The sequence below is a fragment of the Aquarana catesbeiana genome, linkage group LG05 (genome assembly GCF_042186555.1).
Source record: "Aquarana catesbeiana isolate 2022-GZ linkage group LG05, ASM4218655v1, whole genome shotgun sequence".
Lineage (NCBI taxonomy): Eukaryota > Metazoa > Chordata > Amphibia > Anura > Ranidae > Aquarana > Aquarana catesbeiana.
In genome coordinates, this window is record NC_133328.1 from 443,561,320 (window position 1) to 443,588,489 (window position 27,170).

The 27,170-nt window shown below is 40.5% G+C and overlaps 1 protein-coding gene across 1 annotated transcript in view; it reads left to right on the top strand.

The window, feature by feature from the left end:
* Positions 1-13,681: 13,681 nt before the first annotated feature.
* Positions 13,682-27,170, top strand: part of LOC141145030 (cadherin-19-like) — a 258,346-nt gene continuing 244,857 nt past the window's right edge. The window contains exon 1 of the mRNA XM_073631275.1: positions 13,682-13,859. The gene's annotated coding sequence lies outside the window, so the exon portion shown is untranslated. The remainder of the gene's footprint in view (positions 13,860-27,170) is intronic.

Consider the following 27,170-nt stretch of genomic DNA (forward strand, 5'->3'; position numbering starts at 1 on the left):
CTACGTGGGGCTTTGGGGTGTGGAATAGCCTACAGTATTTGTCTTTAGAAAATGAACACCACTTTATTTGATATTGTAGTTTGTTAATGAACTATTTATTTTCCTAAAATGACATAATAGAGTTTAAGTGGTACTAAACTACTTTTTTTTATACAAAAGAAGTAACACATACCTGCTCTGTGCAAAGATGTGCACAGTAAGGTCACTTTCCTCCTCTTCTGGCAGTCACCTGCCAGTTCTGTCAGCTTTTCCCTCTTCCAGGCACCTCTTATAGCAAGCTTGGTGCTAAGGAGGCATCCATGCATGAATGTTCCTGTGCATGAACACTCCCAAGCCAGGCTATGTGCATCCATGGACACAAACACAGTGCAGGTAAGCCATGCTCCCACTCCCTCCCCACACAAGTTTGACTGAATGAAACAGGAGCCAATGGCTCCGCTACTCTCAACTTCTTCTGGGAAAGCAGGAAGTGAGGCGAGCAATGCCAAAGTCAGTGCTGGAGTGGTGGTGGAGCCAGGTAAGTGTTTAAGGAAGGGGCATAGTACAGGTAATGGGAAGTTTTTTTTACATTACTGCAGAGGTAAAAGAACATTTTTTCCATAACTCTGCCCCCAGCTACATCACTAACTTAGTCCCAAAATACCAACCAAGCCACTCTCTTCGGTCCTCCCAATACCTCCTGCTCTTTAGCTCCCTTGTCACCTCCTCCCATGCTTGCCTCCAGGATTTCTCCAGAGCTTCTCCCATCCTTTGGAATCCCCTACCCCAATCTGTCCGACTGTCCCCTAATCTATCCATCTTTAGATGATCCCTGAAAACCCTTCTCTTTAAAGAAGCTTATCCTGCTTCTAACGAACACTGTTTTACTTCCTCCATCAGCTCATCCCTCACAGCTATTACCTTTTGTATCAACTGACCCTTACTTTTTAGATTGTAAGCTTTAATGAGCAGGACCCTCTGATTCCTCTTGTGCCAAATTGTAATGTAACTGTAATGTCTGCCTTTATTTTGTTAAGCGCTGCACAAACTGTTGGCGCTATATAAAACCTGTATAATAATAATAATAAAATAATAATAATTTAAACTTTAGTACCACTTTAAAGTATTGTCAAAATGCTTAATTAAAATACTTTCTCTGTAATTTGGGCACATACTGTAGTTTTCCGTTACTTCACCTTGTTAGTACCCACAACAGCCTCTAAAGATCTGTGAGATATGTGAGCAATCTTAATGCAAAGAGCTCTGGTGCATTGGTTGGGGGAGGGGAAGAGTATGAGTGGGTGGCATTAGCAGGGCTTGGATGGCCTTGGAGAAGTCTAAGAGGGGGTACACTGACCAAGAACGATGAGGGCAAGGTAATGAAAGGGAAAGATGGCCACTTAGCTAAGTGAATGATTGGAACTAGTATGTTGTGTTGGCCAGGGGCAGAGGAAGGAGAGGAGGTACGTGGGTGGAATAAGTGGTCCATTTTTTTTTCTTTCAATCAAATTTTATTAGAGGTTCAAAAACAAGGATGATTACAACACAAAGTAAGGGTTTACAGTGTGGGGTTATAAAGCTTAGCAAAATATGTAGGTAAGGTGCATGTGCACTCCACCATAAGAGTAACCTATGAGAATAGCTGGAATAGACCATAGGCTTAATAAAGCATGAAGACTAAGCATTCATGAAAACATTTGTCCAGGTATAATTCAAACATTACCAAGCAGGGGGAGACTGATACCTTATATATTAATTGAGAGGAGCCCAAGATGGTATATAGGAGTAGAGATGGGTGGGATTACTTCGACCCCACCTCCTAACAGGAGGATAGGCGAAATCGACCCAAGGCGTGGCTCCTATCGCAAGGTAAGGTTCCCCTTGACTCTGTATCTTAATACGAGAGGTAGTGAGGTCTATGACCCAGCACAACCTACTAATACCCATACAATGTAACAAAGGAACAACAAATATCAAGAAACTGGGTGCAATAGCTTTGGGTAAACTACAATCGACAAGATTGAACCTAAGCATGACAGAGGAGTCAAGACCCCCCCGGGTGGAGCCTCCTGCTATGTGCTTAGGGAAACTGATTTTCGGTGGTGAAAAATCAAAAATAGGCACCACAACACCACAAGGATACAGGAAGTGGGTCTTTTAAGGTGCCAAGAGAATAAACAATATATTTTATATATATATATATATATATATATATATATATATATATATATATATATATATATATATATATATATATATATATATATATATATATATATATATACATTTTATTTGAATAACAATATGTTTAAAAAATACATTCAATAATCAATTAATTGTATTAATTTCATACACCATTACAGCCACTTGTACTCAACATGTTTCACTCTGAAAGAGCTTCTTCAGGAGATTTATAGTGCTGCATGAAGTTTAATACTGCAAAGAGCAAACATGATATTAACATCATTGATAACTAGTGATGAGTCTAACACCCCCTGGTTCGATTTGCACCAGAACATCCGAACATGCAAAAAAGTTTGTTCGAACACGTAAACACCGTTATGGTCTATGGGACACGAATGTGAAAAATCAAAAGTGCTAATTTTAAAGGCTTATTTGTAAGTTTTTGCCATAAAAAGTGTTTGGGGACCTGGGTCCTGCCCCAGGGCACATGTATCAATGCAAAAAAAAAGTTTTAAAAACGGACGTTTTTTCAGGAGCAGTGATTTTAAGAATGCTTAAAGTGAAACAAAAAAAATTAAATATTCCTTTAAATATCATGCCTGGGGGGTGTCTATAGTATGCCTGTAAAATGGTGCAGTTTGCCCGTGTTTAAAACAATACCACAGCAAAATTGCATTTCTAAAGGAAAAAAAATCATTTATCACTGCTTGCGGCTGTAATGTATTGTCGGGTCCTGGCAATATAGATGAAAATCATTGAGAAAAATGACATGGCCCCCCTCAGCCCATTACCAGGCTCTTTGGGTCTGGTATGGATATTAAGGAGACCCCGCACCCAAATTTAAAACAAAAATGGCGTGGGGAGCCCCCCAGGCACTATATACTCTGAACAGAAGTATATACACTATATGGCCTGCCCTATATAGTCTGCAGAAAATTAGGCCTTAAGTGTTGGTGGTACCAGAACACTGTAACCCCTCACAGTTACTCTTGTTGAGTGCAGGAACAGGCCCTGCTGTTAAATATTATTTCAAAAATTGTAATTACATGTCCGTATTAAACAGCTCTCTCCTCCACCCCCTCCTCCTCTTTTTCCTCTATGGCCTCTTCTGCAGATCTGTCCTCTGAAACAGTGGTGCTCCATAAGCATTCAAGGGGCTACTCAAGCACTCAGGCAAAAAGATGCCATGCGGTGATTGAGTTGGTCTGCTTAGGAGACAGAAGCCACACTGGGGCAGAGATTCTGTCAGCTCTGCAGGGACAGGCTCAGAGGTGGTTGACGCCACACCAGCTGCAGCCAGGAATGGTTGTATGCAACAATGGCACAAATCTTCTCTCCGCCCTCTGACAGGGACACTTGACCCATGTTCCATGTTTGCCACACGTCCTGAATTTGGTGGTGCAGCAGTTCTTGAGCAGGTACCCAGGCTAACAAGATCTCCTGAGGCAGGCCAGAAAAGTCTGTGGTCATTTCTGACATTCAAAGGGAATGCAACCTGCCCACCAACCGCCTCATTTGTAATATGTCCACCAGGTGGAACTCAATGTTGGCAATGCTGCAGCGGCTGCACATGCAGTAAAGGGCCATCAACGAGTATCTGTGTGAGTATGGCACCAGGACAGGGTCAGGGGAGCTTGGTTTCTTTTTCCATGCCAGTGGCTACTGATCAAGGATGCATGCACTGTCTTGTCACCATTTGAGGAGGCTATGAGGATAGTGAGCAGCGACAATGCATGCATCAGTGATACTGTCCCTCTTGTCTTCCTGTTGGAGCACACGCTTTGTGGAATAATGGACAGGTCACTTGAGGCAGAACAGGAGGAAGAGGAGGACTTCCTTACCTTTCAAGGCCCCTTTTATTCAGAAAGTATTCCTGTAGGCTTGCCAAAAACACAGGAAGAAGAGGAGGAGGAGGAGGATTGTGTCAGCATGGACGTGGAGGATAACACTCAGCAGCAGTCTTCAAGGGATGGTTTTCAGTTCCTAGAAATCCAAGGAGTTGTACGTGGATGGGAGGCGGTTGTTACAGTTCATTAGTGACCCAGAGGACTCAGAATCGAATGCCTCTGCAAACTTACGCTGCATGGCCTCCCTGATTCTGCAAAGCCTGCGAAAGGACCCTAGGATTCGTGGTATCAAAGAGAGGGATCATTACTGGCTGGCAACCCTTCTTGATCCATCTTACAAGGGTAAGGTTGCAGAATTCATCCTGCCTTCACAGAGGGAGCAGAGGATGAAACATCTTCAGGAGGCCTTGAAGAAAAGTTTGTGTAACGCATTTCCAGACCCTGGGAGGTTGCCATTTTCTGGTGCTGGACAATGTATTTCAGAGGCTTCATTTGGTCAGAGGAAGAGCGGTGGAGAAGGTGGCCAGCTGACCGATGACTTTAAACAATTTTTCAGTCCTCAGCGCCAAGGTCTGATAGATTCCAGCAACCATCGCCAGCATCTGCATTATATGGTGCAGGAATATCTAGGGGCAAGAGCAGACTTGGAGACCTTTCCAACAGAGCATCCACTGGGTTACTGGGTCTTGAGGTTGGACCACTGGCCAGAACTTACTCAATTTGCAATTGAGCTGCTGGCATGTCCTGCATCCAGCATGCTTTCTTAACACACATTCAATGCTGCTGGAGAATTTGTAATGCATCAAAGAGTGCGTCTGTCCACAGACTCCATTGATAGGATTACATTTATAAAAATTAATCAGTCCTGGATCAAACACCTGATGCTGATGTAACTGATTACATTTGCTATAGACCTGGGATCCATTGAAGACTGCCTATGCTGCCTATTCTATTCCCCCTCAATCATGAAGATGCTAGCTTCAAACAATATTTTTTATTTAGGGCATCACCACCACTCAAGGCCCAATTTTTTGGCCTCTGTTTAACAGGGGCGTGTAATTACAATTTTTAAAATAATATTTCACAACAGGGCCTGTTCCTGCGCCCAACAAGAGTATCTGTGAGGGGTTGCAGTGTTGTGCCACCACTACCACCAAAGGCCCAATTTTTCTGCCCCTGCCCCAGCAGCAGAAAAAAAGGACATGCGTGCCCCTCGGCCATCTGCAGGGGATGCACCATGTCCATGACCAGCACTGTTGACTGTAGACACAGAGCCTGCTTGCCCTCTTTTAGTGGCCTGTGAGTGTCTGCCTCTCCTTGGTGGCCTTAGACTGACTGTATATATATAATATATATATATATATATATATATATATATATATATATATATATATATATATATATATATACAGTATATATCAAATACACTGCCTGAAGTAGATTAGAAATAGTACACCACAGATTGCACTGTAGAATGCAGATCTAGGCTACACTGACTGGATGCTGCAGAGTATATATATATATATACACACAGTATCTCACAAAAATGAGTACACCCCTCACATTTTTGTAAATATTTTATTATATCTTTTCATGTGACAACACTGAAGAAATGACACTTTGCTAAAATGTAGAGTAGTGAATGTACAGCTTGTATAGCAGTGTAAATTTGCTGTTCCCTCAAAATACCACAACATACAGCCATTAATGTCTAAACTGCTTGCAACAAAAGTGAGTACACCCCTAACTTAAAATGTCCAAATTGGGCCCAATTAGCCATTTTCCCTCCCCGGTGTCATGTGACTCATTAGTTTTACAAGGTCTCAGGTGTGAATGGTAAGCAAGTGTGTAAAATTTGGTGTTTTCGCTCTCACTCTCTCATACTGGTCACTGGAAGTTCAACATTCAACATGGCACCTCATGGCAAAGAACTCTCTGAGGATCTGAAAAAAAGAATTGTTGCTCTACATAAAGATGGCCTAGGCTATAAGAAGATTGCCAAAACCCTGTAACTGAGCTGCAGAACTGTGGCCAAGACCATACAGTGGTTTAACAGGAGAGGTTCCACTCAGAACAGACCTCGCATTGGTCGAAAAAAGAAGTTGAGTGCGCGTATTCAGCGTCCTAATCAGAGGTTGTCTTTGGGAAATAGACGTATGAGTGCTGCCAGCATTGCTGCAGAGGTTGAAGGGGTGGGGGGTCAGCCTGTCAGTGCTCAGACCATAAGTCGCACACTGCAAACTTATTTGGTTCAGATGGTGTCAAGCGTGTGTTGCGGCAACTAGGTGAGGAGTAAATATACAAGTGTGTCTTGCCTACAGTCAAGCATCGTGGTGGGAGTGTCATGGTCTGGGGTGCGTGAGTGCTGCAGGTCAGGTACATGCTTTGGCCAATCATCATACAGCAATGCACTGCAATTTTGCAGTGCATTATCGGGCATTCCACGGGAGCTCAAATTTCCTTCAAACCTCCTATAATGTTCATTCTTCGGCGAATGGGTGAACACCCGATGTTCGAGTCAAACTCATGTTCGACCCGAACTTCAAGCTCATCCCTATTGATAACATTAAAATATTATTACACTATAGGTACAGTAGCTATTTATTTTTGCATTTCAAAAAATCACATGTAAATTATTATCAGGCTGAGAGGAAAACCTACCAATTAATCTAAAATCAATTCTTGAGACGATCAAACACATTTTCCAAAACCTGGGTCAAGGCAAAACTTTGGTTTTGGAAGATTTGTTTGGTCATCCAAATCTTCCAAAACTTTGGTCTATCCAAAATGAAAAAAAAAAGTTTTGTAAATAGTTCTACTTTAACATTTACAGGGATATAAACTTATGTTTATACAATTTCAGTTATTTACCCTATACAACATTATTATTTTGTTAATGAACTGCTGCTTTGATGGCCAGTTATGTACAATATGTGGGCTTGTTTTCAAGAATGCTTATTGAAAAAAAATGTAACTGATGCATGAGTTATATGAGATGATAATAGAAGTGTCATTAGAATGAAAGAGACTCTTGAAAATCCCTTATGGCCATCATAATGTTGCTCTAAGCATCTTGTTTGATCAGGTTGATAGACAGGTAGACTGTGCATGACCTTTGGTGTATAAGCAGGGAAGGTGCAACCAGAGCTACATCTCTAGACAGTGAACTAATCATCATAATTCATCCACATATAATGTGTATGGTGTTTATTGCTTTATAGTTTAGTTTTTTCCCTGCTTTTAACTGGGTAACAAAGAACAGTTGTTCCATATCTATGAACAGAACATGCATCTATTCTGAGACATGATTACAGTCACATTTATGTGATACATGAGGCAGTAGGCAAAAGAAGTGGATTTTTTTCTTTTTTCGTCAGAGCTCAAATGGAGAAAGACACAGCTGTAGCAGTGCAAAATATCTCTGATGCGAATGGAGAGAGATAAAGATTTTAGACTAGATAGAATTATAATGATTTAGATTCAAGATAGCAAGTAAGAGTATGTAGCTCAGTAAAATACTGTATATGGAATTGCATAATGAACTGAGGCTATTTTATAATGCCTTCTAATGGTCCTTATACTGTAGATTTTTATCAGTGTGATTTCTGACACTTTGCACTGCAAATATAGAATTCAAATTAAAATGTTTATAAAGGTTTTTTTTTTTTTGTGTGTTTTTTTTTTTAATAATAAACAGATTATGAACAATGGGGGGAAGAGTTTGGGACTTTATATGAGGAAATATGGTAGTATGTCTCTATCCATATATGTGATACATATGAAGAGGGGAACAAACATGAGACCTTATATAAGGCATATATCCACTGGTAGAAAACGTACATACACATACAGTAGTATCTATTGTATAAGCATAAATAACAAAAAATATAAAAACAAATGTTTATTTAGAGTACATTCCAGCCAAAAATGATACAAGTTTAAAAGCATGGGTCAGATAGTTGCACACAGCAGCATAGCATTGAAACCATAACATTCATAAGTTGTGTACTAGTAGAAACTATACAGACAAAAATAATACCAAAATAGGGATAGATATTGAACATTATTGAATTGATGACCAATGGTGATTGGTAGTTAAATTAATTCATGATAGAAACGGTCAAGATTGCATCCTAATGCTCTATGCGTTTCGTGAAAGAATTAACTTCCTCAGGAGCTGGTGCAATCAGTATATCTATAAGAAAGGTATATGTATAAGCAACATTATAGCTAAGTGGTTACCAATTGACAATAAAAAGTATATAATATTTGGAGAAACAGGCGAAAAATGGTAACCTTCAGAAATTGACTTACTGATGAATTTAGACTGTACTTATGGTGTGAATAGCCAAGGGTAGGTTAAGAACATCCCGTCTGGGAACTGAGGGGGCTATACCCATGTAGGTCAGATGGTGAACAGCAGGCTGCAATGGGAGTGCAAGTCTCCAATGGGAAGTCCTAGGTGGCCCATAGATGGTTTCTAGGAGTGTAAATAATATATATATATTACCTTAATCAAAATAGGAAATTAGATAAAGTGACCTATGTGTAACCAGACTACCAATCAGTCCCAGGACCAATAGAAAGAGACACTAAAAATTACTGTGATAACAGTAGTAGTATAATAGAAAGACAACCAAAAGCATGTGCAGTGAATGCTGGAATTAAGTGAGAATATAATTTCCTCATAACAAGGTAAGAGAGAAAGTGTTGGAGAGAAAATAATATTATAGTGTGTTCAATAGTGACACAAGACATATACAGTTGAATGTTATTAAAAAAAATACCTTTCCTTTTCAATCTGCAGTGCTGTAATTTTTTGTAAAAGGCAATGCAATATGGCAACCTGGAGGCTTTCTGAACACAGATGGCACACAGAACGCCCCCCAGAATTTATTTTCCAGCTTGTGTGATTGGTGATCCTGTGATTGAGTGATTTTCCCAGAAGTCTGCACTAAGCTATAGGTCAGATTTTGAGCATCCCCTGCAACAGAAATTTAATTTTTGGTTAGATACTCCCAAAGGGAAATCACTTCTACAGGGATGTAGGCCATGCCACTTTCCTCATTAGAGCCCTGCGGGTGCATCAGCTGTTTGATAATTATAAAATCAATTCCATACACATGGACACAGACAAACAGCTATTTTTTTCAGAATAACAAAAGGTAGGAGTCACAAATCCCTGCAATGCACATTGATCACCCAGAAGGGAATGCTTTTTTCTCAATAAAAATGAAGTCCTACACTATACTTCACAGAGTTCAAAAAACTGACACATTCTATGGGTTACCTTGTAACAGTCCCAGATCACAATCAGGCAATATTTTGATTGTGAACAGCAACATAAAATACAAAAAACAGGAAGGTAATTTGTGGATGCATAATGTTTTTAAATCAGCCACTTAGTGTCACATCTACCATTTATTTAGCAGGTGAGCTGATATACATTTTAAATGCACTTTTCACTTGCTCACCAAAACACACAGAATAATCAGGTGTTAGTTAGTATTTTGGTCAAAATGTGTAAGTTCACCACCTTTGCCTAAAGTCCTTATGTTTGGGGTCTGCAAAATCATAACATTCAGCCAGTGTTAACCTCCACACAAAGTGAGTCCAGAATCATTTACCGCTGGTAAACACTGGCCATGCAGACAACCGCGAATAGCTGTGGCTACTGGCAGCCTGTCATTATTATGAATGAGCTCAGCAACCACACCTAGCCACTCACAGGAGATTCCTTCATTCCTGCATTTCACATCTGGCCAAATTACCAGTGTGAATGTAGCCTTATCGGTTATCTTAGCATAGCTCCAGATCATGGCCAGGTAACCCTTTGATTATTAAAGTAGAGTTCCACCCAAAAGTGGAACCTCTGCTTTAAGGCCTCCTCCCCAGCTCCTGTTTGTGAAACTGAGCTTTTGGAGAGGAGGGGGAAGCAAGTACCTGAATTTAACAGGTACCTGCTCCCACTTCCGTTCCATCTATGACTTCGGGGCCAGTCATAGACCATAGCGCCACTCACGCATGCGCAGTAGGCACCCAGATGTGAAGCCGCAAGCTGTCACAGCCAGGTGCCCATAGTAGAGATGCCGGTGCCACCGAGGGAGGACACGGGGAGAACATGGCTGCAATGAGTACACCGCTGGACCGTGGGACAGGTGAGTGATTTTTTAATAAAAGTCAGCAGCTACTAATTTTTAATAAACAAGCAAATGACTGGAACTCCGCTTTAACATAAATTCTATGCTTTGTGTTTAGGGATGAGCTTCGAGTTCGAGTCGAACTCATGTTCGACTCGAACATTGGCTGTTCGCAAGTTCGCCGAACAGCGAACAATTTGGGGTGTTCTCGGCAAATTCGAATGCCGCGGAACACCCTTTAAAAGTCTATGGGAGAAATCAAAAATGCTAATTTTAAAGGCTAATATGCAAGTTATTGTCATAAAAAGTGTTTGGGGACCTGGGTCCTGCCCCAGGGGACATGGATCAATCAAAAAAAAAGTTTTAAAAACGGCCGTTTTTTCAGGAGCAGTGATTTTAATAATGCTTAAAGTCAAAAAATAAAAGTGTAATATCCCTTTAAATTTCATACCTGGGGGGTGTCTATAGTATGCCTGTAAAGGGGCGCATGTTTCCTGTGTTTAGAACAGTCTGACAGCAAAATGACATTTTGAAGGAAAAAACTCATTTAAAACTACCCGCGGCTATTGCATTGCCGACAATACACATAGAAGTTCATTGATAAAAACGGCATGGGAATTCCCCAAAGGGGAACCCCAAACCAAAATTAAAAAAAAAAAAATTACGTGGGAGTCCCCCTAAATTCCATACCAGTCCCTTCAGGTCTGATATGGATATTAAGGGGAACCCCGGCCAAAATTTAAAAAAAAAAATGACGTGGGGTTCCCACTAAATTCCATACCAGACCCTTCAGGTCTGGTATGGATTTTAAGGGGAACCCCGCGCCAAAAAAAAAAAAAAAAAAATGGCGTGGGGTCCCCCCAAAAATCCATACCAGACCCTTATCCGAGCACGCAACCTGGCAGGCCGCAGGAAAAGAGGGGGGGACGAGAGTGCGGCCCCCCTCCTGAACCGTACCAGGCCACATGCCCTCAACATTGGGAGGGTGCTTTGGGGTAGCCCCCAAAACACCTTGTCCCCATGTTGATGAGGACAAGGGCCTCATCCCCACAACCCTGGCCGGTGGTTGTGGGGGTCTGCGGGCGGGGGGCTTATTGGAATCTGGAAGCCCCCTTTAACAAGGGGACACCCAGATCCCGGCCCCCCTGTGTGAAATGGTAAGGGGGTACAAAAGTACCCCTACCATTTCACTAAAAAACTGTCAAAAATGTTAAAAATGACAAGAGACAGTTTTTGACAATTCCTTTATTTAAATACTTCTTCTTTCTTCCTTCATCTTCTGGTTCTTCTGGTTCTTCTGGCTCTTCTGGTTCTTCCTCCGGCGTTCTCGTCCAGCATCTCCTCCGCGGCGTCTTCTATCTTCTTCTCCTCGGGCCGCTCCGCACCCATGGCATGGGGGGAGGCTCCCGCTCTTCTCTTCTTCTTCATCTTCTTCTCTTCTTCTCTTCTTCTTTTCTTCTCTTCTTAATTTTCTTCTCCGGGCCGCTCGGCACCCATGCTGGCATGGAGGGAGGCTCCCGCTGTGTGACGGCGCTCCTCGTCTGACAGTTCTTAAATAACGGGGGGCGGGGCCATCCGGTGAGGAGCGCCGTCACACAGCGGGAGCCTCCCTCCATGCCAGCATGGGTGCGGAGCGGCCTGGAGAAGAAAATGAAGAAGAGAAGAAGAGAAGAAGAGAAGAAAAGAAGAAGAGAAGAAGATGAAGAAGATGAAGAGAAGAGCGGGAGCCTCCCCCCCATGCCATGGGTGCGGAGCGGCCCGAGGAGAAGAAGATAGAAGACGCCGCGGAGGAGATGCTGGAAAAGAACGCCGGAGGAAGAACCAGAAGAGCCAGAAGAACCAGAAGATGAAGGAAGATAGAAGAAAGAAGAAGTATTTAAATAAAGGAATTGTCAAAAACTGTCTCTTGTCATTTTTAACATTTTTGACAGTTTTTTAGTGAAATGGTAGGGGTACTTTTGTACCCCCTTACCATTTCACACAGGGGGGGGCCGGGATCTGGGGGTCCCCTTGTTAAAGGGGGCTTCCAGATTCCGATAAGCCCCCCACCCGCAGACCCCCACAACCACCGGCCAGGGTTGTGGGGATGAGGCCCTTGTCCTCATCAACATGGGGACAAGGTGTTTTGGGGGACTACCCCAAAGCACCCTCCCAATGTTGAGGGCATGTGGCCTGGTACGGTTCAGGAGGGGGGCCGCACTCTCGTCCCCCCCTCTTTTCCTGCGGCCTGCCAGGTTGCGTGCTCGGATAAGGGTCTGGTATGGATTTTTGGGGGGACCCCACGCCTTTTTTTTTTTTTTTGGCGCGGGGTTCCCCTTAAAATACATACCAGACCTGAAGGGTCTGGTATGGAATTTAGGGGGAACCCCACGTCATTTTTTTTTAAATTTTGGCCGGGGTTCCCCTTAATATCCATACCAGACCTGAAGGGCCTGGTATGGAATTTAGGGGGACTCCCACGTCATTTTTTTTTATTTTGGTTCGGGGTTCCCCTTTGGGGAATTCCCATGCCGTTTTTATCAATGAACTTCTATGTGTATTGTCGGCAATGCAATAGCCGCGGGTAGTTTTAAATGAGTTTTTTCCTTCAAAATGTCATTTTGCTGTCAGACTGTTCTAAACACAGGAAACATGCGCCCCTTTACAGGCATACTATAGACACCCCCCAGGTACAAAATTTAAAGGGATATTACACTTTTATTGTTTGACTTTAAGCATTATTAAAATCACTGCTCCTGAAAAAACTGACGTTTTTAAAACTTTTTTTTGCATTGATCCATGTCCCCTGGGGCAGGACCCAGGTCCCCAAACACTTTTTATGACAATAACTTGCATATTAGCCTTTAAAATTAGCACTTTTGATTATTCATGTTCGTGTCCCATAGACTTTAACGGTGTTCGCGTGTTCGAACGAACTTTTTTCCTGTTCGCATGTTCTGGTGCGAACCGAACAGGGGGGTGTTCAGCTCATCCCTGTTTGTGTTCTATCAATCCCTTATAAGGTCTATACAGAACAGATGCTGTACAACACAGTGTTATGTCTCAAGTCATTTTAAAATTTAGGTTCTACTGTGCTTTGAAGGAGTAGTCCTAAAATGAGAAAATTAGACAGTGGCAATGAGTGCTAGACTTTCAGTAAATTTGTGTCTCAGCAGTCCTGAGAAAGTGCATGGCACTTCACAATTACTTTGAAAAGAAATTATACTTTTTAATGCAGATAATAATGCAGATAATACAGCTCTGTACTTTTCTAATCAAATTTACAGTAGATTATTTATATTTCCTACAATAATATACTGTAACTTTATATAATGTACTCATCTTAATTACAGCAAGCAGTGCTGGGTTTGTTCTCTTTTGAGATGCCACAAAGCAAGACAAGTAGTTTTGCGACAAAAGTCAAATAGAGGACAGTGTCATTCAGTTCACAACATGCAAACATGCCTAACACACAAGCAAAGTCTTCTTTTTAAGCTTGAACTTTGCTTGCAGAAGCCTTCTGCATTTCAATCTAATGAGCTGAATGAACATCAGAAAAGCTTATTATGTTAAACACAAAAGTCCTTGTGTTCCATGTTTACCACCCAGTACACCCAAAATAGTAAGCAGTAAAGTACTGGGAGTTTTGTTAAACAGAACACTAGAGCTTTTTACTGGAAGGAGCATGGAGGATGTGGATTTTAATTAAACATCTACAGACTAAAAATGTGTAAGTATGCAATACTATTATATTCCTTCAAACACTATAAACTACAAATCTAACATGTGCATCTTTATATAGAATTATTAGGCTTATCTAACAACAATGTGTTACATTTAAGTTTATGCTGTATGTCGATACTTGCAGTAGTAATAATTTGCTATCACTTCATATTATATTAAGTTGTCACATTAGCAGTATACTTTTTTGTAAATACATTTATAATTCATACTTACATAAACTGATTAATGCTGAATAGGAAAACAGTTATTTAAACAAGTGTAATAAATAAGGTTTGTCAATATAGAATATTATTTAAAGTCTGTTCACTTCCACAAATAAATTCTGTGATTGTCTTCCTAATTGCCAGTTACCCTTACATGAATGTTGAACTGAACTGTTAGTTATCAATTAGAAACAGCTACGCGATACATTGTTTTTCTCATTATACAAACACTTACTTTAATTTACAGTCAGACTTTAAACAATATGTATATATTCTTATGATAATACAGTATATGTTCAATACAAAACCTTAACACAAAGTTTTTGAAAATATATACCATTCCTTAAAGTAAATGTATTGTTAAGCTTCATGGCTATCTGATATTTTGATTTATAACAACTGCAATTATTATGAGAGTAAATTTAAACTTCAATTGTCATGAGTACATTTTTTTGTGTGACATAATTGTGTTTTGCCAAACATGTAATTTACAAAATTGATGAATATGCTATTGTCCATTTTTCCATTAGAATTATTAATACAATTTTTCCATGCTATGATTGAATTGAATAAATGTTCATGTTAAGATCATTAACTGAATATAATAGAATTCTATATGCAAAGTCTAATGTTGCTAACATGATCTATATACATAGTTTCATAGTTAGGTTGAAATAGGACACATGTCCATATAGTTTAACTTATGGACAAAAATAAACAAAACCCTTGGCCACAAAACCCCAAACCCACAGCTAACCCAGATATCCACAGTTGATCCAAATATGTTTCTGTTTTTTACTCACAGTACAATCCAAAACACTACTTCTACTATTTCTATTAAAGCTACTACTACCGCTACTACTGCTACTACTACTACTACTACTACTACTACTACTACTACTACTACTACTATTATTAATAATAATAATAATAATAATAATAATTATTGGATTTAGTTAGAGAGATTTCCCCTAACGTACTGTTCTGGTGGCAGTGGTCTCATCAGACAGGAAGTGAGGCAATGTCTGCAACAGAGACACAGACACAAATAAACAAATCTTTGATTTAGGAAACTTATGGAAGGCTTGAACCTCAAATTTATTTTGCTCTTTGTGTCTCTGTTGCAGACTTAAGGCTCGTACACACGATCGGACTTTCTGATGGGAAATGTTAGATGTGAGGTTGTTGGCAGACAATCCGACCGTGTGTATGCTCCATCAGACAATTGTTGTCGGACTTTCCGCCAACAAATGTTGGCTAGCATGTTTTCAAATTTTCCGCCAACAAATATGTGTTGTCAGACTTTTCGATCGTGTGTACACAAGTCCGTCGGACAAAAGTCCAAAGTACAAACACATATGCTCAGAAGCAGAAGCGGTCGGTCTTGTAAACTAGCGTTTGTAATGGAGAATGAACATTTGTGACGTGGCAAATTATGAAATCTCCAAATGCAGAGCACAATTCTCTTCTTCTTTAATGGGATAATAATGACGCTGCTTTGCTGGTGATACTGATGGATTTATTGCAAACAAATCTTCGAAGGCTTTTTTTTTCTAGTGATATCAAGAATAATATTATTATGTTTTTTGTTCTTTTTTTTATTTGTGCAAGTTACCACAACACCATTATCCCATAGTTTTTAAGAATAAAGATATAACTATGTTGGTGTCCCTTGTCAATTTTACATTGTATTTTTTAAAATGTAACTGCCTACTCCCAAACTGTCATTTGAAGTAAAACACATAGCCAAGTATTACTCTCCACAATTTTTTTTAATTGTGCATTAAAAAAATAAAAAAAAAATACAATTAGATATGCTACCTGCCAATAGAACTTAACCAAAAAGTGCATTCTATGCATCCAAAAATATAGAAAATATACCAAATCAGATCATTATTCAACCAAAAAAAAATGTTAAAGCCATAACTTCAAGGCCAATAATAAATAACACGTTATCTCCTCCAATTCTGCAACATGGCTGGTTGGTGAATGACCATTTAGAAACAAACTGAAAAGCATGAAATGAAGAGTGCAAACTGAAAAGCGCTAAATGAAAAGCGCGAAAAGTGCGAATCAACACTCACCAAATTTCTACTAACACAAAATTAGCAGAAGGAGCCCAAAGGGTTGCACAAAAGAGCTGAAAAACCACGTAGTATGTCTAGTACCTCACTATGTTCGTAATTGTTGGCTAACATTTGTGTGACTGTGTATATTCAAGACAAGTTTGAGCCAACGCCCTTCTGACAAATTCCACGGTTTTGTTGGCCAACAATCTGATCATGTGTGTACGAGGCATTAGGTTCACCATACATGTTGCAGAAGAGTTGATTTACTAAAACTGGAGAATGAAAAATCTGGTGCAGCTGTGCATGCTAACAATAGCTTTTAACTTCAGCGTGTTCAATTAGGTTTTGACAAGAAACCTGATTGGCTTTTTTGTAGAGATATACCAGATTTTGAACTCTACAGTTTTAGTAAATCAACCCCTGTGTATCAGACTGCTGTTTCTGATTATTAAAGCTCTGTGAATGTCTGGGCAGAATGAGATAGCAGTGCACAGCTTTTAGATGATTGTGTCTGTAGAGGGTCAGGCTATAGCAGGGACATGCAGTCAGGGAAGGCAGGTGAGGCAGAACAAAAAAGAAAAAAAAATACCAAAAAAAAAAAAAAATATATCAAACTTCTAGGGTCATAGCTCCATGATCCAGGATCACAGAGACACCAAATTTGGGGAGTAGGTAGCTGAAGTCCTACCCCACCATTGGTCAAAATTTCAAGGGGCTCCTTTTAGAACCTACATACAAAGCGGCCAGTTTAAATACAAGCTGGGACACTCTGTTTGCAGCACACTGAGAGGATGACCTCATAGTGCCTGTCACTTCTTGTCAGAGGCACTGAGCTTAACGGACAGCTTGGAGCCTTGGACCAATGGTAAAGCACCATTGGAACAAGCTGTCCAATAAAAATGCTGCAGTGGAGGCTGTCCTCTAAGTGCATTGTCATAGAAGGGGGCATGTGTCTAAAGACACATGCTCTCTTCCAGCCCAGCCCTCTTAACTAGAAGGGAAAAAAATGGGTTTATTTATATAAGATTTACCCATAATCCTATGTTTTTCTCACACAGTTAATAGGGAGAATCTGTTGCCCACTGAAAAGGTACTGTTTTAACCACTTGCCGACCAGCCACCGCAGTTTTACTGCAGCAGAATGACATGGCTGGGCGAAACGTTATGGCCACTAGGGGCACGTGCATGCCCGCTACTCACCCCCCGAGCTGATGCGAGTGCCCGGTGGGCACGATGACCGCTTGGCCTCCACGATCGCTCGTGACACAGCTAGAACCGGAAACTGTGTGTAAACACACAGATCCTTGTTCTCTGAGGGGAGAAGAGACAGATCGTGTGTTCATACAAAGTATGGACATCGATCTGTCATCTCCCTTAGACAGTCCTATCCCCTCTTCAGTTAGAACACACACTAGGGAACACATTTAACCCCTTGATCACCCCCTAGTGTTAACCCCTTCCCTGCCATTTTTACAGAAATCAGTGCATTTTTATAGCACTGATCACTGTATAAATGTCATTGGTCCAAAAAATGTGTCAAAAGTGTCCGATGTGTCCACCATAATGTCGCAGTCCTGATAAAAATTGCAGATCACCGCCATTACTAGTAAAAAAAAATAATAATAATAATAAATTTGCTATAAATCTATCCCCTATTTTGTAGACGCTATACCGTTTGTGCAAACCAATCAATATACGCTTATTGTGATTTTTTTTTACCAAAAATATGTAGAAGAATACATATCGCCTAAAATGAGAAAAATTTGCTTTTTAAAAAAAAAATGGGGATATTTATTATAGCAAAAAGTACAAAATATTGTGTTTTTTTCAAAATTGTTGCTCTTTTTTTGTTTATAGCGCAAAAAATAAAAAACATAGAGATGATCAAATACCACCAAAATAAAGCTCTATTTGTGGGAGAAAAGGGATGTCAATTTTGTTTGGGTGCAGCGTCGCACGACCACGCAATTGTCTGTTAAATTGACGCAGTGCTGTATCGCAAAAAATGGCCTGGTCATTCAGCAGCCAAATCTTCAGGGACCGAAGTGGTTAATCAAGCTAAATCATATATTATTATGCTATATGTTATAACATAATAATTATTTACTGTGGAATTACTGGTTTGAAGTTATAACTTAATTTGTCCATTAAACTACCTGCTTGAGTACAGTTTTTGAAAATATAGTCAATTACCTTAAAAACAATATATAAAAATTATTTGTATGTTATTTACTTATGGTACATCAACCCTTGCAGGGTTGATGTAATTGGGTAAGCATTACTTCCACAGGTCTGCAGGGGAGTGATTGGGCAGGGAGGTTCCTGCCAAAAGGCCCTATTAGTTACATTTCTTGAAATATTTATGGACACAAACATATATGAGGATAAAAAATACCACATTGAGGTTGAACAACACATACAATCCCTATACAACCAACTTTAGATCTATCAAAATGTAATATAAGGACCTACCTAAGCTATTCAATCAATCTGTATACAATCAGGCAGGCCATTGCATACTTGTTGGAATATTTAATGGAGATTGTGCAATCAGATTGTAACAAGTGTGGTGAGATTTAGCCTCACTCATTGATTTTGAAACCAATAAGTGGGGAGGGGAGGGGGAATCTTTCTAATGATACCCCTGAAAAGCAGTAAAAACAAGTATTCCAATCTTCCAATTCTTTAGCCCTTGTTCATCCCTTGTAATAGCAATAAAGTTGATCACAAAAATAAATGAATAAAGGGACAGTGTAAAAAATAATCAAATAATCAAGTCAAATAAAAAAAAAATTAAAGTGTTCCCTTTCCCTTGCAAATGCAAACGCGCATGTTGGTCTTGCATGCATGTGTAAATGGTGATTGCGCCACAAATGTGTGTTATCACCGTGAATGTCAGCATAAGAACTATAAAAGGCCAAAAAAACAAATTCTGGAAAAACACCTTGGGATTTTGATGTAAGATCTGTGATGTGAAGTTCTGGAATAGAAGAATAACGGAATTTAGGTGAGAGTTTTTTCCCTTAATGGTCCCAGTTTTATCTTTCGGGGAGTAAAATTTATGGTTGTTCCACTAAATGCTTTTTTTGGTAAGGCTAAATTGAAAGGCAGTCATGCATCCTTCCTTAACCACTTCAATACTGCTACATATATATATATATATATATATATATATATATATATATATATATATATATATATACAGTGGGGACAGAAAGTATTCAGACACCCTTAAATTTTTCACTCTTTGTTATATTGCAGCCATTTGCTAAAATCATTTAAGTTCAATTTTTTTCCTCATTAATGTACACACAGCACCCCATATTGACAGAAAAACACAGAATTGTTGACAATTTACAGATTTATTAAAAAAGAAAAACTGAAATATCACATGGTCCTAAGTATTCAGACCCTTTGCTCAGTATTTAGCAGAAGCACCCTTTTGATCTAATACAGCCATGAGTCTTTTTGGGAAAGATGCAACAAGTTTTTCACACCTGGATTTGGGGATCCTCTGCCATTCTTCCTTGCAGATCCTCTCCAGTTCTCTCAGGTTGAATGGTAAACGTTGGTGGACAGCCATTTGTAGGTCTCTCCAGAGATGCTCAATTGGGTTTAAGTCAGGGCTCTGGCTGGGCCATTCAAGAACAGTCACTGAGTTGTTGTGAAGCCACTCCTTTGTTATTTTAGCTGTGTGCTTAGGGTCATTGTCTTGGAAGGTAAACCTTCGGCCCAGTCTGAGGTCCTGAGCACTCTGGAGAAGGTTTTCGTCCAGGACATCCCTACACTTGGCAGCTTCCTCTTTCCCTCAATTGCAACCAGTCATCCTGTACCTGTAGCTGAAAAACACCCCCACAGCATGATGCTGCCACCACCATGCTTCACTGTTGGGACTGTATTAGACAGGTGATGAGCAGTGCCTGGTTTTCTCCACACATACCGCTTAGAATTCAGACCAAAAAATTCGATCTTGGTCTCATCAGACTAAAGAATCTTATTTCTCACCATCTTGGAGTCCTTCAGGTGTTTTTTTAGCAAACTCCATGCGGGCTTTCATGTGTCTTGCACTGAGGAGAGGCTTCCGTCGGGCCACTCTGCCATAAAGCCCTGACTGGAGGAGGGCTGCAGTGATGGTTGACTTTCTACAATTTTCTCCCATCTCCTGACTGCATCTCAGTAGCTCAGCCACAGTGATCTTTGGGTTTTTCTTTACCTCTCTCACCAAGGATCTTCTCCCCCGATAGCTCAGTTTGGCCAGACAGCCAGCTCTAGGAAGGGTTCTGGCCATCCCAAATGTCTTCCATTTAAGGATTATGGAGGCCACTGTGCTCTTAGGAACCTTAAGTGCAGCAGAATTTTTTTGTAACCTTGGCCAGATCTGTGCCTTTCCACAATTCTGTCTCTGAGCTCTTCAGGCAGTTCCTTTAACCTCATGATTCTCATTTGCTCTGACATGCACTCTGAGCCATAAAGTCTTATATAGACAGGTGTGTGGCTTTCCTAATCAAGCCCAATCAGTATAATCAAACACAGCTGGACTCAAAAGGATGTGTAGAACCATCTCTAGGATGATCAGAAGAAATGGACAGCACCTGAGTTAAATATATGAGTGTCACAGCAAAGGGTCTAAATACTTAGGACCATGTGATATTTCAGTTTTTCTTTTTTAATAAATCTGCAAAAATGTCAACAATTCTGTATTTTTCTGTCAATATGGGTTGCTGTGTGTACATTAATGAGGAAATAAATGAACTTAAATGATTTTAGCAAATGGCTGCAATATAACAAAGAGTGAAAAATTTAAGGGGGTCCCCACTGTATATATATATATATATATATATATATATATATATATATATATATATATATATATATATATATATATATATATATATATATATATGTGTCCTCATAGTAAGGTGGGTATACCAGGATTATGGTTAAAGCTACAACCACAGCCTTGTTACTGTTTTTTTCAGCAGCCCACAATGTAAAAGTGATCCAAAGCGGCTATAAAGCCGCTCAATTACCTTTACAGGCGGCAAAAGGAGGCCTCCCTCCTGCCCTGTCTTTACCAGGCTCTCACATCTCTCCCATCTCTGTACACAGCTTGAAAAGAATTTCTGTTGTTCCTTCCCCTCTGTGACATCATAAACCAGAAGTGATGAGGACTTTGTCACTTCCGGTTTGGGCTTGTTTTTTTACAAGCCGTTACTGGCATGTAAAACATCTGATCAAACATCTGATCAAACCAATCTCGGTTTGATCTCATGCTTTTTTATCTATTTACTCAACATAACATCATCTTTTATATTTTACCAAAAAATTGGGTTTTATATTGTGCTTGTGTTCACTAAAAACCAAGTGTATTTTTTACTGAAAATGTGCGCAAATATCGTGTGACATGAAAAATGCAGCAACCATTTTATTCTTCAGGACCTCTGCTTAAATATATATACTGTATATATATATATATATATAAAATGTTTGGGGGGTTCTAAGTAAAAAATGCAGATTTCTACATGTGCATGAGAATTGTCAGAATTGGCCTGGTTTTGAAGTGGTTAACCCCTTTACGACCGCCCACGGCACATATACTGCGGCAGGGAGGCCGCTCTGCACTGGATTACATACCTAGTATGTGATTTGACACTTCTGGGGCGTGCATGCAAAGCAGGAACATGGATCAATGCCTTTCCCTAGTAAAGGCACCTCCCACACAGTGCACAAACTCTGGTTAGGCACACAGTTAACCCTCTGATCGCCCCTGATGTTTAACCCCTTCCCAGCCAGTGTCATTAGCACAAAGACAGTGCATATTTTTAGCACTGATCGCTGTATTCGTGTCATTGGTCCCCAAACAGTGTCAAAAAACGGCCTGGTCATGAAGGGGATAAACTTCTTGCAAACAATATATTCAGGTTGGCATTTTTGTGCCTGCAGTAAAGATTGTAATTTACAATCTAACAGTATGATACAGTATGTAAACAATGTGGATGCCCTACCCTCAGTACTATTAAATTCCCCTGAACAGTGGTTTTGTATGTAGCCCACAGATTTATTGGGAAGGAAGAGGTAGAATCATCATGGTGGAAATAAGTTTCTAAATGTGTTTAAAGTTCACATAGCACAATATCATTTAGCAATAATTAATTGAAGCACCATTATTATGTTCTTAGATTGCTGTGGATATCTAGCCAAGTCACTGTCACTAAGAGTGATCCGACAATTTTAGTCGAAGTAACTGAGAAAACTAAAACTGAAATAAAGAAATTAACAAAGTACAGTATATCCCCATATAGTGTGTACTTGCTCAATCTATAGCACTTGGGTGATTCCCGTCTCCTTCCTTGCTATATGCATGAGTCATTTCTGTTTTTCCCAATGCAATCCTTGGAGATGGCCCCGCCCCCAGTATAAAAAAGGTGATTGACAGCCTCAGCTGTGCATGTTTCCCTATGAGAGTGTACAGGGGAATGTCCATGCCATCAACACAGGTTTCAGATTACACTTAGTACTTTGCCTTGTACTGTGCAGTGTGTGATGTCAGATCCCCACCATCTGCCATCTGGAATCTGATAAATATTCTTTGATCTGTGTACTTGAGGAGGCTGGTGAGGAGAAAGGGCTGAAGACAAACAGGTACAGCTTATGTAGGAGGATTTGCTTCATCACTTCAGTGGGCTTATGTAAGGCTTTATTACCACTTTAAGGTTGAATAAATAAATCTGTGATCTATGAGTGGTATGCCCCGTACACACGGTCGGACATTGATCGGACATTCCGACAACAAAATCCTAGGATTTTTTCCGACGGATGTTGGCTCAAACTTGTCTTGCATACACACGGTCACACAAAGTTGTTGGAAAATCCAATCGTTCTAAACGCGGTGACGTAAAACACGTATGTCAGGACTATAAACGGGGCAGTGGCCAATAGCTTTCATCTCTTTATTTATTCTGAGCATGCATGGCACTTTGTCCGTCGGATTTGTGTACATACGATCAGAATTTCCGACAACGGATTTAGTTGTCGGAAAATTTTATATCCTGCTCTCAAACTTTGTGTGTCGGAAAATACGATGGAAAATGTGTGATGGAGCCTACACACGGTCGGAATTTCCGACAACAAGGTCCTATCACACATTTTCCGTCTGAAAATCCGACCTTGTGTACGGGGCAGTATAGTTTAGCCAATGTCATACCCACCTTAGGTATTTGTTTAAGTTATATTCAGATTAGATTAATCTGTGCTCATATTGAGAAATTAGGGTCCCCTCCACAAATAATTGTGCCTTCCAGGAGGCCTTCAATATGACCTGTTAACAGTATATAGCATCCCTTGGGATCTTTTATCATATGAACTAGTTTAAATGAAATGTTTATGACAAAGTTTTTTGCTACCCCCTTATTCTTATCTGAAGCATTGTCTAAGAAAAAGGTGGGATAGTGTTTGTACAAAAATGAATACTGAAATGAGGCAGGAGTCTCCTGTAAGAGAAGTATCTCTGCTGCTTAGCAGCGGTATTGCTGAAATGATTTGCAACTCTTTAAGCTAGGTTTCCACTATTGCGACCCCAAAGTCATGCAATTTACAGTGCAACTTTGCAATGCGATTTTTGATGCGATGTCATGCGACCGGTGAGAACCATATGAGAACAAGTCGCACCGAAGTCAGAACAAAGTAGTGCAAAAACCTTTTTTGGAGTCGCTGCGACTTGAGTCACACCAATTAGAATGGGGACCATTGAAATACATGAGTTTTGACTTGTCATGCGACAAGTCGCACAACAACTCGCAGTAGTGGAAATAGAGCCTTACAGGAGAGTTTAAACACTGTGTATAATGACCTTAATGCAGTATTAGCAATATCTGATCAGAGGGTAGGGCACATGAACAAAAAGAGTAAATATTACCATTCGTGACCAAAGTAGGCAAGATAGATAAGACGTCAATGAAAAATTATTCTCTCTGTAAATCAAACACTTGTAAACAGTAAAGTCAATATGTCTTTTGAATGAGGCATTGGGGGATGTCCCAAGTGGCTGATTCAAGTGAGGGTATACAACCATGGCATCTGGTCTGTACGCACCTCAAGACTTGACAAAACCTTAAATTGTCTCAGAGTATATACCGAAAGGGATATAGCATTTTTTTAAATTGTCTATCAGAACTGTTGATGTTAGGAATCAACTAGCCCACAATGTGAGACTAGGTGAGGTAACACTACATTAGCCACAATTAGTATTTACAGCCTATAGAACATTGGAAGCCAACGCATCCATAATAAAGTGAATCTGTAAATATTAACAAGGTACCTTCCCCAGTATAACAAAAGTGAACACCAAGCCACAATAATAGCTTTGGATAACAGAGTAACCTGAGAATAATTAATCAAATAGTATCGGAAGTCTTTATCTTCAAATGAGAGGTCTGTTGGGTACTTTTTTAGGCCAAGTAAACTGCCAAGTTGGAGAGATTGGTCTCAATGTTGAATGGGAAGATCAGTGTGAGCATGCAGATTCGGAAGTCATGGGATTACATTCCTTGGATATGATGTCCATCTGGATTGGTAGAGATTCTCCCTCTGAAAAGGCTGAAAAAGCATGGATCAGAGGGAGCTCAGGTAAGGATTGGGGGGTGCATAGAATGTATGAAGGTGAAAAACCTTCAGACTTTAAAACCAAGCTTTGATCCCAATGATCTGACGTTTTGGAAAATGTGTCCTGACTTTCAGGGTGGTTAGGGCTTTCTGGAGGAAGAGCTGCTTCTAAAGTCATGGCTCTGCATTAAAGCAGCATGTTAGGATATTAATGTGTCCTCTTGTGTCTGGTCTAGCTGGGAGAGTCTCTTCTTATGGTCTCACCCTGAGTCAGAAGATTCACTTGTGTCTGACTGGTGCAGAGAGCTGAAAGCCAGATTCAGAGCTGCGGCCACCAACTTGGATGTAGAAATGGTCCAAATAACCCCCTGTTTGGTTCGCAGCAGAAACAGGGAAAAAGTTCTGACCCGAACGGCGAACCCCATTGAAGTCTATGGGAGCCGAACAGGAAAAATCAAAAGTGCCCATTTTGAAGGCTTACAAGTAACTTGCAAGTAATTGGCCATAAAAATGGGTATGGGGGTCTGGGTACTGCCCTGGGGGACATTTTTTTTTCTAATTATTGTTTTTTTCAGGAACAGTGATTTTAATGATGCCTAAAGTGCAACAATAAAAATACAAAAATTCCTTTAAATGTAGTGCCTGGGGGGCCCCCTTAGTCTGCCTGTAAAGCAGTACATCTGTAGCATGCATAGAATATGCTGCAGCAAAAATGAAATTTTTAAAGTAAAAAAAAAGTCAAATCACATTGAAATTGACTTGCGGTTGCAATTGCCGGCACCCGGCTATTTAAAAAAAGAAAGAAAAGAACAGCGTCCCCCCAAAAATCCATACCAGACCCTTATACGATCACGCAGCCTGGCAGGTCAGCATGGGGGGGGTGAGCGAGCCCCCCACCCCAACGCACCTTGCTCCCATGTTGATGGGGACAAATGTTTCTACCCCAAAACCCTGGGCTGTGGTTGTGGGGGTATGCAGACACAGGGCTTATCTGAAACTGGAAACCCCCTTTAAGATCCAACCCCAGATTCCACCCCCCATGTGAATGAGTATGGGTTACATAGTACCCCTACCCATTCACCAAAGTGTCAAAAACTAATAAAACACAGACAGTTTTTGACAATTCTCTTAATAAAAAGTGAAAAAAACAGTATCCCTAGATGTAAATCCATCATCAATCATGCCGCCCGCGGCACCCAAAAAAGAAAAAAAAAAACGCTCTGCACTCATTGATGGCCGAATGCTTCCTCTGCCCTCTGCCACTTCTTATATACAGTGGCTATAAAAAGTCTACACACCAAAATATCAGGTTTCTGTGATGTAAAAAAATGGGACAAAGATAAATAATTTCAGAACTTTTTCCACCGTTAATGTGACCTATAAACTGTACAACTCAATTGAAAAACAAACTGAAATCTTTTAGGGAGGGGAAGTAAAAATAAAAAAAATAAATAATGTGGTTGCATAAGTGTGCACACACTCTTATAAACTGGGAATAGGGGAGATAATACCGCGCTCTAACAAAAAATTGAAAAATTAAACTAAAATAAAGCAGCAACTAATAATGTGAGATACACACATATAACATCAGGAAAAAAGGAAAAAAAGTTGCGCTAAAAATAAAAATGCGCTAGAAATAATGATAAGTACATATGTGAGCACATATGTGGCAAATAATAAACTGAATAACACGGGGGCGTCACGGGAATGCTACAGGGAAGTCCCGTCATGTCCCCGTGCGTTATTTAAGAACCATCAGAAGAGGAGCAGCGTCACACAGCGGGAGCCTCCCTCCATGCCAGCATGGATGTGGAGCGGCCCAGAGAAGAAGATGAAGAAGAGAAGAAGATGAAGAAGAGAAGAAGATGAAGAGAAGAGCGGGAGCCTCCCTCCATGCATGGATGCGGAGCGGCCCGAGGAGAAGAAGGGAAGAAGACGCCGCTGACGAGAACACCAGAGGATGAACCAGAAGTGCCAGAAGAACCAGAAGAAGAAGAAGAAGATGAAGGAAGATAGAAGAAAGAAGAAAGAAGAAGCATTTAAATAAAGGAATTGTCAAAAACTGTCTCTTGTCATTTTTAACATTTTTGACAGTTTTTTAGTGAAATGGTAGGGGTACTTACCATTTCACACAGGGGGGAGGGCTGGGGATCTGGGGGTCCCCTTGTTAAAGGGGGCTTCCAGATTCTGATAAGCCCCCTGCCTGCAGACCCCCACAACCACCGGCCAGGGTTGTGGGGTTGAGGCCCTTGTCCTCATCAACATGGGGACAAGGTGTTTTGGGAGGGCTACCCCAAAACACCATCCCAATGTTGAGGGCATGTGGCCTGGTATGGTTCAGGAGGGGGGGGCGTTCTCTTGTCCCCCCCTCTTTTCCTGCAGCCTGCCAGGTTGCGTGCTCGGATAAGGGTCTGGTATGGATTT